The sequence below is a fragment of the Triturus cristatus genome, chromosome 3_2 (assembly GCF_964204655.1).
Source record: "Triturus cristatus chromosome 3_2, aTriCri1.1, whole genome shotgun sequence".
NCBI classification, from domain to species: Eukaryota; Metazoa; Chordata; class Amphibia; order Caudata; family Salamandridae; genus Triturus; species Triturus cristatus.
In genome coordinates, this window is record NC_140584.1 from 707,751,456 (window position 1) to 707,769,430 (window position 17,975).

The 17,975-nt window shown below is 38.2% G+C and overlaps 1 long non-coding RNA gene across 1 annotated transcript; it reads right to left on the bottom strand.

The window, feature by feature from the left end:
- Nucleotides 1-7,548: 7,548 nt before the first annotated feature.
- On the bottom strand, nt 7,549-17,549 carry LOC146858006 (uncharacterized). The gene is made up of 2 exons (XR_014979639.1): nt 14,785-17,549; nt 7,549-7,610 (listed from the first exon to the last, which is right to left on the bottom strand). It is a non-coding gene; the product is annotated as an uncharacterized LOC146858006 (long non-coding RNA).
- Between the last annotated feature and the right edge of the window lie 426 nt (nt 17,550-17,975).

The window sequence follows — 17,975 nt, forward strand, 5'->3', positions numbered from 1 at the left end:
TGCAGCATAATCTCACTTTTATTCAGGAAGAAGAGGACGTTTGTGACTGTGACTCCGGGCTCACTTGGCAAAAACACGCCCTGACCCTCTAACCCCCCATCGCAAAATGTAATGCCCGTGAAAGGGTAGGTGGACGCAGTGTTATATAGAACATAGTCCTGAGAGCACGATTGAAAATGAAAAAACTAGATATAGTATATGGTATAAACTATGCACCAAAAAGTGTGATATAAGATGAACCGGGGCGTGAAATATAATATGCAATACATTGTGCGCAATGACAGATTCATTGGAGAGCGCGAGATAGCACAGGCACTAGCGCGTGCTATGCAATATGCGCCTTGGAGTGTAATATGCACAGGGCAGTGTTGTGTAACCTAACTAGTCTCTAAAGTTGTAATATAAAATATGTGCGTTGGAGTGTAACGTTGCATATGCACTGTGACAAAGATATGGATCCCAGCTTGTAATATGGATGGCATAGCGCTGTGCGTTATAACATAGGCATCGAGGAAGGCACGTTAGATGGGGCAATATAACCCGTGCGAAGGCAAGTGTGGCATGACATATACACGGGGTGGTGTTACAGTGCACATGGGTTAGAGAGTGTCATAGCATACGCACCAGCTGGTGGAATACAACACAGAGGTGTGAGGCACTCGGCGGGCACTGGTGGGTGTAACATGGCATTGGGCTCAGCCTGGAGCACGCTGTGACTCTCAAGTGAGGTTCGTCTCCTTTCCAGAGAGTAAAATAAAAAGTATTGCACATCCGGCGGTGGATGTGGGTTTTATTAACCGTGAGGGGGATCTCCTGCATAGTTTGGTAGAATTTTTGTCGATTCCCCTTTGAATGGCTTGGTGTGCGTGTATATTAAATGTGCCTGTCAATAGCTACCCCCGTTTGTATAAATAAACGACAAGGGTGTCTACTTGGAGAGTACCCACCGGCGGGGGTGCCGAGATTAGGCACGGTAGGACGTCAGACACGTCAGAGCTTCACTAGCGGTGTAAATACATTCCATGTGGATTCATTCTATGCATAGTCGCCTTTTAATGAATATCACGCAAATCGTCATGGTGATAGGTACATATGGTTTGTCCAGCATGTCCTAGGTGTTTCTATAAATATATATTTTTTTTAAATAATAAAAAACAAAGGCCATCCCCGGGGGATGGGGTCCCCGGGGCCATAAGTGGCCTAAAGAGGGGGGCAACGCAGCCCCCTCCTAAAGAATGTTTTTTAAAAAAGGTCAGGACCCAGGGGTTGGGGTCCCCGGGGCCGATTAAGGCCTTGAGAGGGCCAAATTTATTTTTTTCAACAAAAAAAATTAGGGTGCAGGCCCTGGGGGATGGGGTCCCCAGGGCCAGTAAATTAGAAAAAGAAGGGGGGCCACACAGCCCTCCTTCTTAAAAAATAAAAATAAATAAAAGACCGGCATCGCGCTAGAGGCCACGCCCCATCCTTGCAGCACTCTGCAAACGCGCCCCCTGGCCAGTTGTAGGTTGGGGAATTAATTCCCCTTCAATGCTGAGGGTGCCTGAGGGCCAACTAGCCCAACAGGTATCTCCAGTATGCGCCAGGGAGCTGCGTTGCAGACAGGTGTTCTGAGGCCACGCCCCTTTTTACACCTCTATGCAACGCAGCTCTGTGGTGCTTACTGGAGGTACCTAGTGGGCTAGCTTGACCCTAGGGACCCTTAGGATTCAAGGGGACTTATTCTCTCAACTTAGAACGGCCACAGGGCACATTTACACAGTGGTAAAGGGAGGGGATGGGGCCTGAGGTGACGTGTGCAAACACGCCCTGTGGCACGTTTTAAGTTGGGGAAATAATTCCCTTTCAATCCTGAGGGACCCTGGGAGCCAACTAGCCCACCAGGTGCTTCCAGTAAGTGCCACTGCTCTGCGTTGCAGAAAGGTGGTGCAGGCCATGCCCCTTTTTAAACCTCTCTGCATGGCGCTTACTGGACGTACCTAGTGGGCTATTTTGCCCCAAGGGATCCTCAGGATTCAGGGGGACTTAATCTCCCAACTTAAAAGATGGCCACAGGGTGTGTTTACACAGTGGGGAAGGGAGGGGACGGGGCCTGAGGTGACGTGTGCAAACACGCCCTATGGCGCGTTTTAAGTTGGGGAAATAATTCTCCTTCAATCCTGAGGGCCCCTGGGGGCTAACTAGCCTACCAGGTGCTTCCAGTAAGCGCCACTGAGCTGCGTTGCAGAGAGGTGGTCCAGGCCGTGCCACTTTTTACACCTCTTTGCAACGCAGCTCTGTGGCGCTTACTGGAGGTACCTAGTGGTCTAGTTGGACCCTCAGGATTCAAGGGGACTTAATCTCCCAACTTAAAATGGCCACAGGGCGTGTTTACACAGTGGGGAAGTGAGGGGACGGGGCCTGAGGTGACGTGTGCAAACACGCCCTGTGGCGCTTTTTAAGAGGTAGTTTTAATCCACTGCCCTATTATATACTAGGGGCTTACAGAGGAGGTCATGCTGATCACAGGGGGACCCCAACGCATAGTTTTCCCTAGTGTATGTAGGTGTCTTCACTGTATTCTGAGTGTCTTTTAACATAGCACTGGCTCTAGGACTGGTTAGTCAGACTCAGTTACCACCAGTATCCGTCTGAAAAAGTTGAGGGTACAGGATGATTTTGCAACAAGGCTTCTTTCTGCTCTTCTGTTTGTTCTTTCTGCACGTTATCCTTCTTCCTGCACTTTTCTTCGTCTTTGAGGACTTCTGTTGCTTCTTTCTGCATTTCTTTTTTTTCTTTCTGTGCGTTTTTTCTTCTTTCTTCACATGTCCTATCTCTGTAGGCATAGTTAGAAATTATCATTTAAAAAACCTTTGAAATTCACTGAAAAAACCATAGGTTTCAGGCATGTTATAGTTAGGAATTAGCATTTAAAAAACCTTAGAAATTCACTGAAAAAACCGTAGGTTTCAGGAGCTTTCTAGTTAGCTGGACTTTTCACTCGTACAAAACCATTGAAATTCCCCCGTTATAGTTAGTTCAGCTAACTATAACTCACGCGCCCGCAATGCACTGCTGATGATGTCACATATTACATCACTCATGACATGGTCAGTGATATCACTCATGACATCACTGATGAAATCTCAAATGACATCACTGATGACATCATCCTTGTGATAGAGTGGCAGACCTCCTCTCCCCCTAATATAACCTTTGATACACACATTCAAAAATAGAAACTAACATTTTCAAAACAATGGACATACCAATATCAGTTACAACAACCTATTCAGTAATTCTAAGATCCACATACACATCCACTCATTCACCAACAGTCCTATACAGTCACTCATACATGTACTCACTCATCATATGCACTCATACACCTATACATCCTGTTACACAACGCCACTCATCCATAGAGTTACTCACACACATATTCACTCATGCTAATAAAGAATCAAACATCCATTTACTTGCATATACAGTTATATACACACCACCACACTTACTTCTACTGAAACTTACACATACTTAGTCTTTTAAACAATCACTTATAGAAACACATACTTATTCATACAGGAACTCTTTCAATCTCTCACTCTCACATATACTCACTTATATACACCAATAGTCACATATACTAGTTTAAAACATATGTTGTTACTCATAAAAACACTATTGAGATAGTCATTCACTCACTAACACACCCATGCACACACTCATCCACCTATACAGTCCTGCACACATGCTGTCTTCAACACATACAAACAGTGAGTCACTCATTCATGCACATATGCACTACGTAATACCCCCCACCGAACCATACAGACACTCAGACACTCATACTGATACTCAAAAAAACAACTAATAACCTATATAGACACTCATGTAGCTACTCACCAACCCATGCAGCCACTTATACACAAAGTGAGAGACTGATACAGATATTTACCATATTTAAACATTATTCACTAAGCCATGTATTTACTAAGATACACTTAATCAGTCAGTTATACAATCAATTTTTAAAAAACAAATCATCCATTTAGACACTTATATACCCATTTATTCTTCCATCGACCTTGAGATATACATATATAAAACATATTTTCAGAAAAACATACATTCACTGGATGATGTCATCAGTGATGTCATCAGTGATGTCATTTGAGATGCCATCAATGATGTCATGAGTGATGTCACTGACCATGTCATGAGTGATGTAATATGTGACGTCATCAGCAGTGCATTGCGGGCGCGCGAGTTATAGTTAGCTGAACTAACTATAACGGGGGAATTTCAATGGTTTTGTATGAGTGAAAAGTCCAGCTAACTATAACGCTCCTGAAACCTATGGTTTTTTCAGTGAATTTCTAAGGTTTTTTAAATGCTAATTCCTAACTATAACATGCCTGAAACCTATGGTTTTTTCAGTGAATATATATATATATATATATATATATATATATATATATTCACTGAAAAAACCATAGGTTTCACACACGTTATAGTTAGGAATTAGCATTTAAAAAACCTTAGAAATTCAGTGAAAAAACCATAGGTTTCACACATGTTATAGTTAGCTGGACATTTTACTCGTAAAAAACCAATGAAATTGCCCCGTTATAGTTAGTTCAGCTAACTATAACTCGCGCGCCCGCAATGCACTGCTGATGACGTCACATATTACATCACTCATGACATGGTCAGTGACATCACTCATGACATCACTGATGACATCTCAAATGACATCACTGATGACATCACTGATGACATCATCCTTGTGATAGAGTGGCAGACCTCCTCTCACCTTAATATAAGCTTTGATACACACATTCAAAAATAGAGACTAAAAATTTCAAAACAATGGACATACCAATACCAGTTACAACAACCTCTTCAGTAATTCTAAGATCCACATACACATCCACTCATTCACCAACAGTCCTATACAGTCACTCATACATGTACTCACTCATCATATGTACTCATACATCTATACATCCTGTTACACAATGCCACTCATCCATAGAGTTACTCACACACATAGTCACTCATGCTAATAAAGAATCAAACATACATTTACTTGCATATACAGTTATACACACACCACCACACTTACTTCTACGGAAACTTACACATACTTAGTCTTTTAAACAATCACTTATAGAAACACATACTTATTCATACAGGAACTCTTTCAATCTCTCACTTTCACATATACTCACATATATACACCAATAGTCACATATACTAGTTTAAAACGTATGTAGTTACTCCTGAAGACACTATTGAGACAGTCATTCACTCACTAACACACCCATACACACACTCATCCACCCATACAGTCCTGCACACATGCTGTGTTCAACACATACAAACAGTGAGTCACTCATTCATGCACCGATGCACTACGTAATACCCCCCACCGAACCATGCAGACACTCAGACTGATACTCAAAAAAACAACTAATAACCTAAATAGGCACCCATGTAGCTACTCACCAACCCATGCAGCCACTTATACACAAAGTGAGAGACTGATACAGATATTTACATATTTAAACATTATTCACTAAGCCATGTATTCACTATGATACACTTAATCAGTCAGTTACACAATCAATTTTTCAAAAACAAATCATCCATTTAGACACTTATATACCCATTTATTCTTCCATCGACCATGAGATATACATATATAAAACATATTTAATTTTCAGAATAACACACATTCACTAGATGATGTCATCAGTGATGTCATCAGTGATGTCATTTGAGATGTCATCAGTGATGTCATGAGTGATGTCACTGACCATGTCATGAGTGATGTAATATGTGACGTCATCAGCAGTGCATTGCGGGCGCGCGAGTTATAGTTAGCTGAACTAACTATAACGGGGCAATTTCATTGGTTTTTTACGAGTAAAATGTCCAGCTAACTATAACATGTGTGAAACCTATGGTTTTTTCACTGAATTTCTAAGGTTTTTTAAATGCTAATTCCTAACTATAACGTGTGTGAAACCTATGGTTTTTTCAGTGAATTTCTAAGGTTTTTTAAATGCTAATTCCTAACTATAACGTGTGTGAAACCCATGGTTTTTTCATTGAATTTGCAAGGTTTTTTAAATGCTAATTCCTAACTATAACGTGTGTGAAACCCATGGTTTTTTCAGTGAATTTGCAAGGTTTTTTAAATGCTATTTTTTTTTTATATTCTTCATTTTTTTCAAACATATTTTTATTTTAATTTTCTTATCTTTTATAAAGACTATGCTTTAATTTTTAAAATCCTTAAATATTTTTTTTATATATATTTTTTAAAATAAACATGTAAAATTTATTTCCAGATTTTTTTTTTTTTTTTTTTATAGTACGCGTACCGTAAGCTCACGGTAAGCGTACGGTTTACGCAACGTCCGTAATCTATCTACGCTGCTTGCGTATAGTTACGCACTTTGCGTAGCCGCGCGTACTGCGCGTGGGACGCGTGCGCGCTTACGCAACACGCGCACGTTACGCGGAAGTGCCGGGAAATGACTGTTATGCGCATGTGCGCAAGCGCGTGTCTTTTTTACGCGCACGCGTACTTTTTGCCGTAAGCGCACCGTAAGCGTACCGTAAGCGTACGGTAGGTCATGTGATCTTGAAACACAACTTTTGATTGGTTGAAACTACTTTCAGTTCTAGAACTCTCCTACACCACACCCATTCCCCTCATTTCTGCTTGTGATCCCTTGGGAGAAGGAGCTGGTTTGTCTTTGGGATACGATGGCAGAACAGCAGAGCTCTTCTGAGAGTGAGGCTAGCACCAGCAGCACTGTCTTGAGGCAGAGAGCGAGGAAAGTAAAACCTTCTTATGTTTGGGATTATTTTACTTTTCCAGAAGGCCAGCAAAAGGTGAATGCACCCTTAGTTACTTGCAAGCTGTGTCAGCGTGTACTTTCTAGAGGTAATCCTGACAGGAAGTATTCCTTTGGGAATCACACCATGATGAGGCACCTCAAGGATGTACACAAAAGGACACATGCTCAACTTTTTGGAGGTAACTCTTCAGAAAGACGAGCCAGTACATCCACAGCAGCTCAGCCTGGACCATCACCTGCAGAGCTTACTCCTTCTTCTGCAGCTCAGGTGAGCCCTTCATCTGTGGGGGGAGAATCTCCTTTTGCTGGCCCTCTGGAAATGAACCCTCGATTTCGGAAGGTTGATATTCATTGCACATTTTGTAAAGCTCTAATTTGTTATAGGGAGACCAGTGTTTCCCTAGTGAATAACAAAATAGATCAGCACATTTGTAGCTTTGAATGATTTTCCCATGGTTCCTTTCCTCTGTCCCTGCATGAACACAACGGTTCTTTTAAGAGCCAACCTTATCTTTCATCTTTTTTTTACATTTTTTTTAAAAAACTTTTTTTTTTTACCGTACGCGTACGGTAAGCGTACCTTTTTTTTTATTTTTTAAAAAAAACACTAAAAATCATTTTTCACATTACAAGGTCCTTGAAAGACTACAATTATTACTATTGACTTACCATACTCACTGAAAAAAATATTTATTCATTTGTTTTTTTAAAAAATAGTTTTTAAAATGGTTGTAGTTTACGAAAATTTTCTATATCGATCTGAAAAAAAAGAAAAAAGTATTAATATTTTTAAAACATTTTATAATACAGTACACATATTTACATTTTTTCCCAAAAAATATTTTTGCCTTATTTTTGCTGTTTTCAGAATATATTGCATTTCACTATAAATTGTGAAAGCAATTGCATTCATCATTTTACAGCGGGCAAAAAAAAATAACAATCTCAAAGATTGTATTAAAAAAGCCCAGAATCTCTTCTCACTTAAACTTATCATTACAGAAATGCATATTATTCTTAAAAAATGTCATCTAAAAACAATACTTTTTTCTTTAAAATACCGTCTGATATTTTTGTTTCAGAAGTACATTCACAATAATATATCTCAAATAACTCCAAAATACATCTGATTTTATTTCCTTTAGGCCAAATAGTATTTTTTATTCTTTCCCTGGAATAAATTTCCAAGGGAAAACCATTAAAATTCTAAAGTTTAATCTGTCCAGATCTCACCGATTCTCTGTAACATTTTGGTTCACGAAAATTTTTCGAATAATTTATTTAGTCCACAATAGAATTGCTTACTTTTCCACATGGCCAAATAGTAATTTTTGAAATTATTTTTGAAAAAATTTCCAGTGGCAGTCCAATAACATTCCAAAATTTAAAATGTGCAGAAGTTACCGATAATCTCTAAATTATTGGTTTTTCAAAATTGCATTAAAAATTTAAAAAGTCCACATTACAATTGGTTATCTTTCCTTTAGGCCAAATGATAATTTTAAAAATCTTTTTTCTACAAAATTGCAATGGTAATCCTGTAAAATGGTAAAATTATTTTGTCCAGATCTTGCCAAGTCTCTCTAAAATTTAGGTTTCAGGAAGATTAGATAGGAATTTGCTAAATCAAAAGGCAAACGTTGTTTGAAAATCAATTGGGAATCATTACACAGTGTCCATCCTTTTTCACATTTTAGATAAACTGTGTAATGTCCAGAAGTAACAGTAGGTCCATCATGGAAAATTATTGCAACAGTTACAAAAGTTTTTCCTGAAATTGATAATTGCTGTCCTGTAAACTTCTTTATTAAAGTATCCAATTTTGATCCATCAGCTCTACATCGTTGCATCATTAAAATTACATACTGTCCGTATTCCCTTAAAATTAATGTTGATAACATGTCAGAATTACACTCACCACATTTCATGCTATGATTAGCATCTTTAACTAAGTTTGCAAAAGTGACTGTTTTACTCTCTGGCAATGTCAAATAAATAAACCTTTCATTATCAACAATAGAACCACTTATATTATAACAATTATCACAACTATGTTCCCATTTATAAGAGAGACCAAAAAAAATGTCAATGGGAACTCCTTCTTCTTCCACTACCTGAAGAAAATACATCAAAAATTCGTGAGCATCTTGCTGTTCATTTTGAGAAAACTGTGTTCGTCCTGAACATACATCTAAAAGTTTTCTAATATCAGTAGCACTTTCTATTTGAGTTTTATCTTTACTCAGCTTTTGAAAAAGGAGACTGAGCTCTGAACAGAATCTTTTTCCCTGATTTATTATTATCTGCTCTTGCAAACTTTCCAGATAAAAAGCAACATTCAGCACTACATTTGCGTAGCAGTTGACACCAGAGCTATTTTCAAAATGACATCCTACAACCTGTTCTTCATTTTCCTTATTCTTTTTGCTTGCAATTACATCACTCCTCTTTTTTTTCCTCTTCTCTACATCTTCATTACAGATATTCTCATTTCTCCTTTTACGAGAAACTACACGTTTCTCCAACACAGGATACTGACCTAAATGAGGAGCATAGCTTCTTCTTAATCTATTATACTCCTTTACACAGTTTGTATCAGCACTAACTTTTGAGTCATCGAAGTCTATCATGAATAAACCTGATAATGTTTTGACTCGTGACAAAGCAACATATGCCATACCTTCTTTGAACACACTAGATCCAATGTTCACAAATGCACAATCTACAGTCAATCCTTGAGACTTGTGAATAGTTACAGCATATGCTAGAGAAAACGGAAACTGCTTCCTACGTACATATAAGTCTTTCACAAGCATGAAACGAACTGAACAACGACAAATGTCTTTAACTTCCTCTATCTGATCAAATTTTATTTTTAACCATTCAATTCCATCTTTTTTCTGATAATTAATAAAACCCACAACTCTTCCCATCGCTCCATTTACTAAGCCTTTTTCAACATCCAAATTTCTCCTTAAAAACACTCTACAGTTCATGCAAACATATAGATTTTTTTCTAATCCTGCTGTTTTGGAGATGTTCTTCTCTAGTGAGTCCAATTTATTTTTCAGTTTGCCTGTTACTGTGACAGTAATTCTTCCATCCTCAATTTTGTCCACTGCTTCCAATTTCATGATCTCTTCCTTTTCCAATTTCAAAAGCTCCTCATTGAATATTGAGCATTCACGTAGAGTTGGCATTAAGCAGATGACACTTTTGTTTTCTGCAATGTTCTTGTATATCTTCTCTGCAACTATTTCTTCCTTTGGAAATAAATTATGTAGCAGCCGAGTCTGTAATGCTTTTTTGCCAGCTTCTGTGAGTAGTCCAATCCTGATATCTTTCAGAATACTTCCATATTCTTCATCGTTTGCTTGCCTCATATTAGTTGTAAGTTCCTTGTACTCAAAGAAGGACCAAATATTTGTATTACCGATGCTTCCCAATGACTTCTTCGTGTCTTCATGTGTCACAGTATTAAACACTGGTTGTCCTTTAACCGGAGTAAGTTGCAAAAGATCCCCAAAAACGATGACGTGTTTTCCACCAAATAACACGTCATAGTCTGTCTTCAAAATTTGCTGCATTCTTAAATGCACAAAGGCAAGCATTAAGTTTGATACCATGCTCACCTCATCAATAATGAGAACTTGCATCTTCTTCAATACTCTTGAAACTTCCAAGCATGCTTCTCCAGTTAGCTTGTTGAATTGTATTTTGTTCTCATGCTCCACTGGTAACATTAGCAAACGATGTAAGGTGATTCCTTTTATGTTATATGCTGCTAACCCAGTTGGAGCAGTAACCACACAAGACAAAGTAGAATCTGTTTTTTGCTTTAGGTAGCTTCTGATGACTTTAATTAGGAAACTTTTTCCAGTGCCAGCTTGTCCGCTTACATACATCCTGATTGGATGAAATGATGTGCATGAGCACTCTTTTTTTTCATGTAGAAATCCGTGTTCAATTTTGTTTTTGATCTCTTCATAAATTTGTTGCTGCTCTTGATTCAGTTGTCTTTCCAAATTTTCTAAGTCTATAAATTCTTCTTGAGCTTGATTCATAGCCGTTTCCACTTCATTCATGGCTATTGATGCTTCATTTTCAACGATTGGTTGTCCTAGGGGATCTTGACTGTATGTTCCTGAACTTTGGCTGTCCTGAGAACTGTCTCTAGCAATTTCTGCTGCAATTGTAGTTTCCTGTTCAATTTCTTCATTTAACATTTGCAGATAAGTTGAGAATGTACTGCATTGTATGCTGTCTTTGCAAGCATTAAAAGAATCTTCATAGCTCTGGAATTCTCCCAGTAGTTCATCCTCTGAACGCCATGGTTTAAACAACTGTAAAAGAGCCAAGTAGTAAAATTCTTTCTTGTCGGTAGTGTCGCAACTCAGCTTCCGGTGATTTATCAAACTTCCTTTGGTTTGCTTCACCAAACATCCTTCTTCACCAACGACTTTATATTTTCCATTATTGATGTCTTCTGCAGCTTTCCGTGAATAAATGTAGTTCTGCAGCACTTCATAGAGACACATGTTCTCCAGATGATGACTTCTCTTGGGATAATATGTGTCCAACATGTTTGTTTTCAATATATCTGTACTTTCAGGTTCGAACTGTGCCAAATATTCAATTTCTCCAACAGATTTCAGTACCCGATTTCTCATTGCTGCAAGGCCTAAACTTGCCCAAATTATTCTTCTTGACTTCGAGTAGAGACTTGCAGAAGATAATCTATCTGAACATTCGTAGGATCCAATTTCTCGATGCGATAACATCTTCAAACTGAAACTGTACAGCTTCTTACTGACAGTCTTCTCGTGAGAAATCTCTTCCCACATTTCCTTCAATTCTGTTTTTTCTGATTTCGTAATGTAAGACGTTACATATCGAGCAACAGCAATGGAATTGTCAGCAACATACTGTATATCCATGTTAGCGTTCCACATGGATAAAATGACTGGGTTGTAGTCATTTATATTTTTTGATTCTTCTTTTCTTTTAAGGTTGTAGGTATTCTTAGGTGATTTTCTTGTGATAGTATGTCTCACAGCTGACATAAAACTGTTGACTCTTCCATTTGTAAGAACAGGTCTAGGAAATCCAAATCGACATTTAGTGTAGTATTTTTCTTTGCTCTTGTATTTCCGTCGACAGTATTTTCCACACCGATGACTTTGGAAACGTAGAACTTGCTCCTTTAACTTGTACTCTTCTGTGCTTTTAGGTATAGCACATGTTGCATATTCTTCAATGTAAGATAACACTGCTTCATCAGTATCTGTTCCAAACTTTGGGGCATCCTTGATCCACAGCAGCATATGAATATGAGGAGCACCTCTTGCCTGGTACTCTTTTCTCCAAAAGAAATCCACTACTTCTCCAAGGGGTGGATTTTTTTTATTGCAGATGAAGGACATCATAGCCTCAAATCTATGATTGAAATATCTGCAAACATTAACCGGATCCAATGAGCACAGTTCTCCTGCTGTCTTGTATTCGATGTTTTCAATGTTTGAATTGGCCTCTCGTAGAAAATCCAGTAAATCATCCCAAGCGTACTCGGCGCAGCTTAGGGTAAGGAACCATGTTGGTGTTCCTAAATTGCGTAACATGCATTTTAGTTCACCATGGCGTCGGTACCAATATTCATTTGTCCCACGCTGACAAGCCATCAGATTGATCAGTTGTGTTTCCAAATGATCATCTCGGTGCTGCACTTTCTCCATAAAATCCTTAGCAGACACATTTTGTAAATGTACTCCACTTTTTAAAATGTGATTTACTGCATAAGACAGTGCAGACAAGTCGCTTTCAAATAAAAGATGGAACAAATAAGGGATACTTTGTCGAAATCTGGGATCTTCAGCATATAGTCTTGTAGTCCGATACTCAGAAGCTGGAATCTGTTCCGGACGTTCATCGTATCGTCCTCCTTTTCCTTTAGGAAACAGCTGGGGAAAACATCGAGCTTCCAAGCTCTCCTCCCATACACTCACGGGATTTCCTTTTGCTTTCTTCATCTGAAAGAGATCAATATTGTCTCCCATAACTTCTTTCGAATGGAGAGGATGTATGCTAAAATGTTCATAAATTTCTTCTTCCTTTGACTTGTCCACTTTTTCAATTTGTCCACTTGGTGTTTCTGTATCTCCTTGTAAATCTTCTTCTTCTTCTTCTTCTACTATATAAATTGATTCATACCATTTGTTATTTTTTTTCAAATACAAATTTGCTCTTTGTACTTTCCGCACATCTACCAGCTCCTGCCAAATCTTCTTATTCTTTGTAGGTACACCATTAACCAGAATAATTAATGGTTCAGTTTCCAAAGTATCCGCATCAATAGTTTCCATATTTTTTTTCAAATCCAAGGGCAAATACACCACTCTACCTTTTAAACCTCTCACTAAATCTGAAGGAGGTAATTTACCAGTTTTGGGCTCCATACGTACTATGGTCTGGAACGGATGAACACATTGAATGAGTATAGACTCATATGTATTTAATTCAGAAAGTTCAGCAGGAATAGCATCCAATTCTAAATTATTATGTACAGCTCTGGTCGGCATTCTATTTTCCTCTAACTTGTTGTAGCAGTATTTACAAATACGCTGATCTTCACCCAATTCAAAACAATTTTCAAGAAATATATATGTTGCAAAATCCATCCACTTATAATTATCTTCATTTTCACTCTTTCTGTAGAGATCAACATTCCTAGTTTGTTTTCTATAATTAGTTCTGCGGCAACAAATACAAGTAACATTTGGTCTTTCATTAGAGACTATTGCAAATTTTGTTATGTGATCATTAAATGTCTTACTTACACAAGGTTCTACATTCTCTTCCACTTCTGCCTCATTTACTGTGTCCTTCTCTGCACTGTTTTGTTCAGGACCAAAGTAACAAAACTGAATTTCATCAACAACCTTCTCTACATCTGATACCGTTCCTCGGAACAGAGCCCTATTCAATTCATTTAACTTTATTGCTGGACTTTTGGCAAAATACAACCGTCTCACAAACTTTCTCATTTCAGTATGATGAACAGCCAGCATCCTAAAATGATGGAAAACACTATTGCACACTTTTCTAGATAGACAAGCAAGAGAATGACCCTGCAAACCAGTATTCTCTCTCACTCTGCATGGATCCAGACTTTGAAGCACCTTAATCTTTTGTTTTACACTTTTTTTACTATATTCTCTTAGAAACTCTCGAAATCTGTCAATAGATTCCTGACGCACAGTGCAAATACTACTACAATTCCAAGTGTACACTGGGGCTTTAGGACGTCTCCCCATTGCCTCATCTGCCATCACTTGTACCTCATCTCTTGGAACCATTATCTCCTTCTCCATTATGCAACCATTTTTTACTTCGTATGAACGACCTCTGGTGTCAACTGCATGCAGCAAACTATTACTTTGAAAATAGCTCTCTTCATTAAAAAAAGGTTCACTACTTGAGCTATGCATCCACTTTCCTAAAAACACTTTACAAAAATTTGTTCTGTTCACTACTCTTTTGCTTTTGCTTTGTGATTTCAGTACATTAACCATTTTATCTAATGTACGCATCCTATTCAAAATTAATATGAATAGTTTCCTTTTTAATTCTAATGCCTTTGCTGCAATGGCTTCAATTTCTTTTTTTCTCTTATAATATTTAGCCTTTTGCTTATATTTCTTTATATCCTTTATCAAATTGGACATAACTCTTCTCTGAAACATTTTTCTACGTATCTCTTTAAATGCTGTTTTTCTGTTTATGTTAAACTTTTCAATTGCAGAAGGTATATTTGCATTAACTAAATCCTCAATTTTTTGCTGTTCTGTAGGTTTTGTTACATTTTTCCGAGAACAGACATTTTGTACATTTTTGTTTGTTTTCAATATTTTGTTTAGGAATTGTCTTTTTTGCTTACCAGAAGATTTTTTCTTTTTCCCAACATCAGCATCTTCTACTAACTTTGGTCCTCCAGTTGTCCTCAAATATAGTTTTTTTTTTAGCGTTTTTTGAACTCGAGATTTTGTAGGCATCTTAAATTTTGTTCACTGTTCTTCAGCAATACCTGCAAAAAAACTAAAAAAAAAATTCTTTATTGAATTTAAATATATTACTACATTTCTTTTCACAATAGTCACAAAACGAAATTTCTTTGCCAATTTGAATGCACACAAACTCCTCTTTTTTTTTGGGCAAGTGAAAATCTGTATAACAAACTGTCACATTATGAAACCAAGCTGTTTTTTTTTCAGACCACCACCGTGTGTATTCTCTGTGACTGCCTACACTCCAGCAGGGGCAACCAGCCTTAGTGATGCTGAATGTATTTGCATTACAGACTTAAACCTGAAAACCCCACTCGCTTCTAATTACTGTGCATGACTATACATGGCAAGCACATGGGTGTGTGCTAAACCTCTGCTTCTTCCCCCAAAAATTCGCTCCTCTTTTCCATCTACTGCAACTGTGAAATCACCAGAGCAAGACGCAATACATTTCTGCCTATAATTCTTCTATGCACACAGAGTCATGTTTTCACATTAGTGCCAAAACGAAATTTCTTTGCCAATTTGAAAGCACACTTACTGCTCTTTTTTTTTCGGGCCAAGTGAAAATCTCTTTTTACACTTTGAAATCACTTTTACAGACTGACACATTCTGAAACCTTTTTTTTTAAATTTATTTAAATGCACATGTCCAAGCTGTTTTTTTTTCAGACCACCACCGTGTGTATTCTCTGTGACTGCCTACACTCCAGCAGGGGCAACCAGCCTTAGTGATGCTGAATGTATTTGCATTACAGACTTAAACCTGAAAACCCCACTCGCTTCTAATTACTGTGCATGACTATACATGGCAAGCACATGGGTGTGTGCTAAACCTCTGCTTCTTCCCCCAAAAATTCGCTCCTCTTTTCCATCTACTGCAACTGTGAAATCACCAGAGCAAGACGCAATACATTTCTGCCTATAATTCTTCTATGCACACAGAGTCATGTTTTCACATTAGTGCCAAAACGAAATTTCTTTGCCAATTTGAAAGCACACTTACTGCTCTTTTTTTTTCGGGGGCAAGTGTATATCTCTTTTTTCAATTTGAAATCACTTTTACAGACTGACACATTCTGAAACCTTTTTTTTTAATTTATTTAAATGCACATGTCCAAGCAGTTTTTTTTTCAGACCACCACCGTGTGCATTCTCTGTGACTGCCTACACTCCAGCAGGGGCAACCAGCCTTAGTGATGCTGAATGTATTTGCATTACAGACTTAAACCTGAAAACCCCACTCGCTTCTAATTACTGTGCATGACTATACATGGCAAGCACATGGGTGTGTGCTAAACCTCTGCTTCTTCCCCCAAAAATTCGCTCCTCTTTTCCATCTACTGCAACTGTGAAATCACCAGAGCAAGACGCAATACATTTCTGCCTATAATTCTTCTATGCACACAGAGTCATGTTTTCACATTAGTGCCAAAACGAAATTTCTTTGCCAATTTGAAAGCACACTTACTGCTCTTTTTTTTTCGGGGCCAAGTGAAAATCTCTTTTTACACTTTGAAATCACTTTTACAGACTGACACATTCTGAAACCTTTTTTTTTAATTTATTTAAATGCACATGTCCAAGCAGTTTTTTTTTCAGACCACCACCGTGTGCATTCTCTGTGACTGCCTACACTCCAGCAGGGGCAAACAGCCTTAGTGATGCTGAATGTATTTGCATTACAGACTTAAACCTGAAAACCCCACTCGCTTCTAATTACTGTGCATGACTATACATGGCAAGCACATGGGTGTGTGCTAAACCTCTGCTTCTTCCCCCAAAAATTCGCTCCTCTTTTCCATCTACTGCAACTGTGAAATCACCAGAGCAAGACGCAATACATTTCTGCCTATAATTCTTCTATGCACACAGAGTCATGTTTTCACATTAGTCCCAAAACGAAATTTCTTTGCCAATTTGAAAGCACACTTACTGCTCTTTTTTTTTCGGGGGCAAGTGTATATCTCTTTTTTCAATTTGAAATCACTTTTACAGACTGACACATTCTGAAACCTTTTTTTTTAAATTTATTTAAATGCACATGTCCAAGCTGTTTTTTTTTCAGACCACCACCGTGTGTATTCTCTGTGACTGCCTACACTCCAGCAGGGGCAACCAGCCTTAGTGATGCTGAATGTATTTGCATTACAGACTTAAACCTGAAAACCCCACTCGCTTCTAATTACTGTGCATGACTATACATGGCAAGCACATGGGTGTGTGCTAAACCTCTGCTTCTTCCCCCAAAAATTCGCTCCTCTTTTCCATCTACTGCAACTGTGAAATCACCAGAGCAAGACGCAATACATTTCTGCCTATAATTCTTCTATGCACACAGAGTCATGTTTTCACATTAGTGCCAAAACGAAATTTCTTTGCCAATTTGAAAGCACACTTACTGCTCTTTTTTTTTCGGGCCAAGTGAAAATCTCTTTTTACACTTTGAAATCACTTTTACAGACTGACACATTCTGAAACCTTTTTTTTAAATTTATTTAAATGCACATGTCCAAGCTGTTTTTTTTTCAGACCACCACCGTGTGTATTCTCTGTGACTGCCTACACTCCAGCAGGGGCAACCAGCCTTAGTGATGCTGAATGTATTTGCATTACAGACTTAAACCTGAAAACCCCACTCGCTTCTAATTACTGTGCATGACTATACATGGCAAGCACATGGGTGTGTGCTAAACCTCTGCTTCTTCCCCCAAAAATTCGCTCCTCTTTTCCATCTACTGCAACTGTGAAATCACCAGAGCAAGACGCAATACATTTCTGCCTATAATTCTTCTATGCACACAGAGTCATGTTTTCACATTAGTGCCAAAACGAAATTTCTTTGCCAATTTGAAAGCACACTTACTGCTCTTTTTTTTTCGGGCCAAGTGAAAATCTCTTTTTACACTTTGAAATCACTTTTACAGACTGACACATTCTGAAACCTTTTTTTTAAATTTATTTAAATGCACATGTCCAAGCTGTTTTTTTTTCAGACCACCACCGTGTGTATTCTCTGTGACTGCCTACACTCCAGCAGGGGCAACCAGCCTTAGTGATGCTG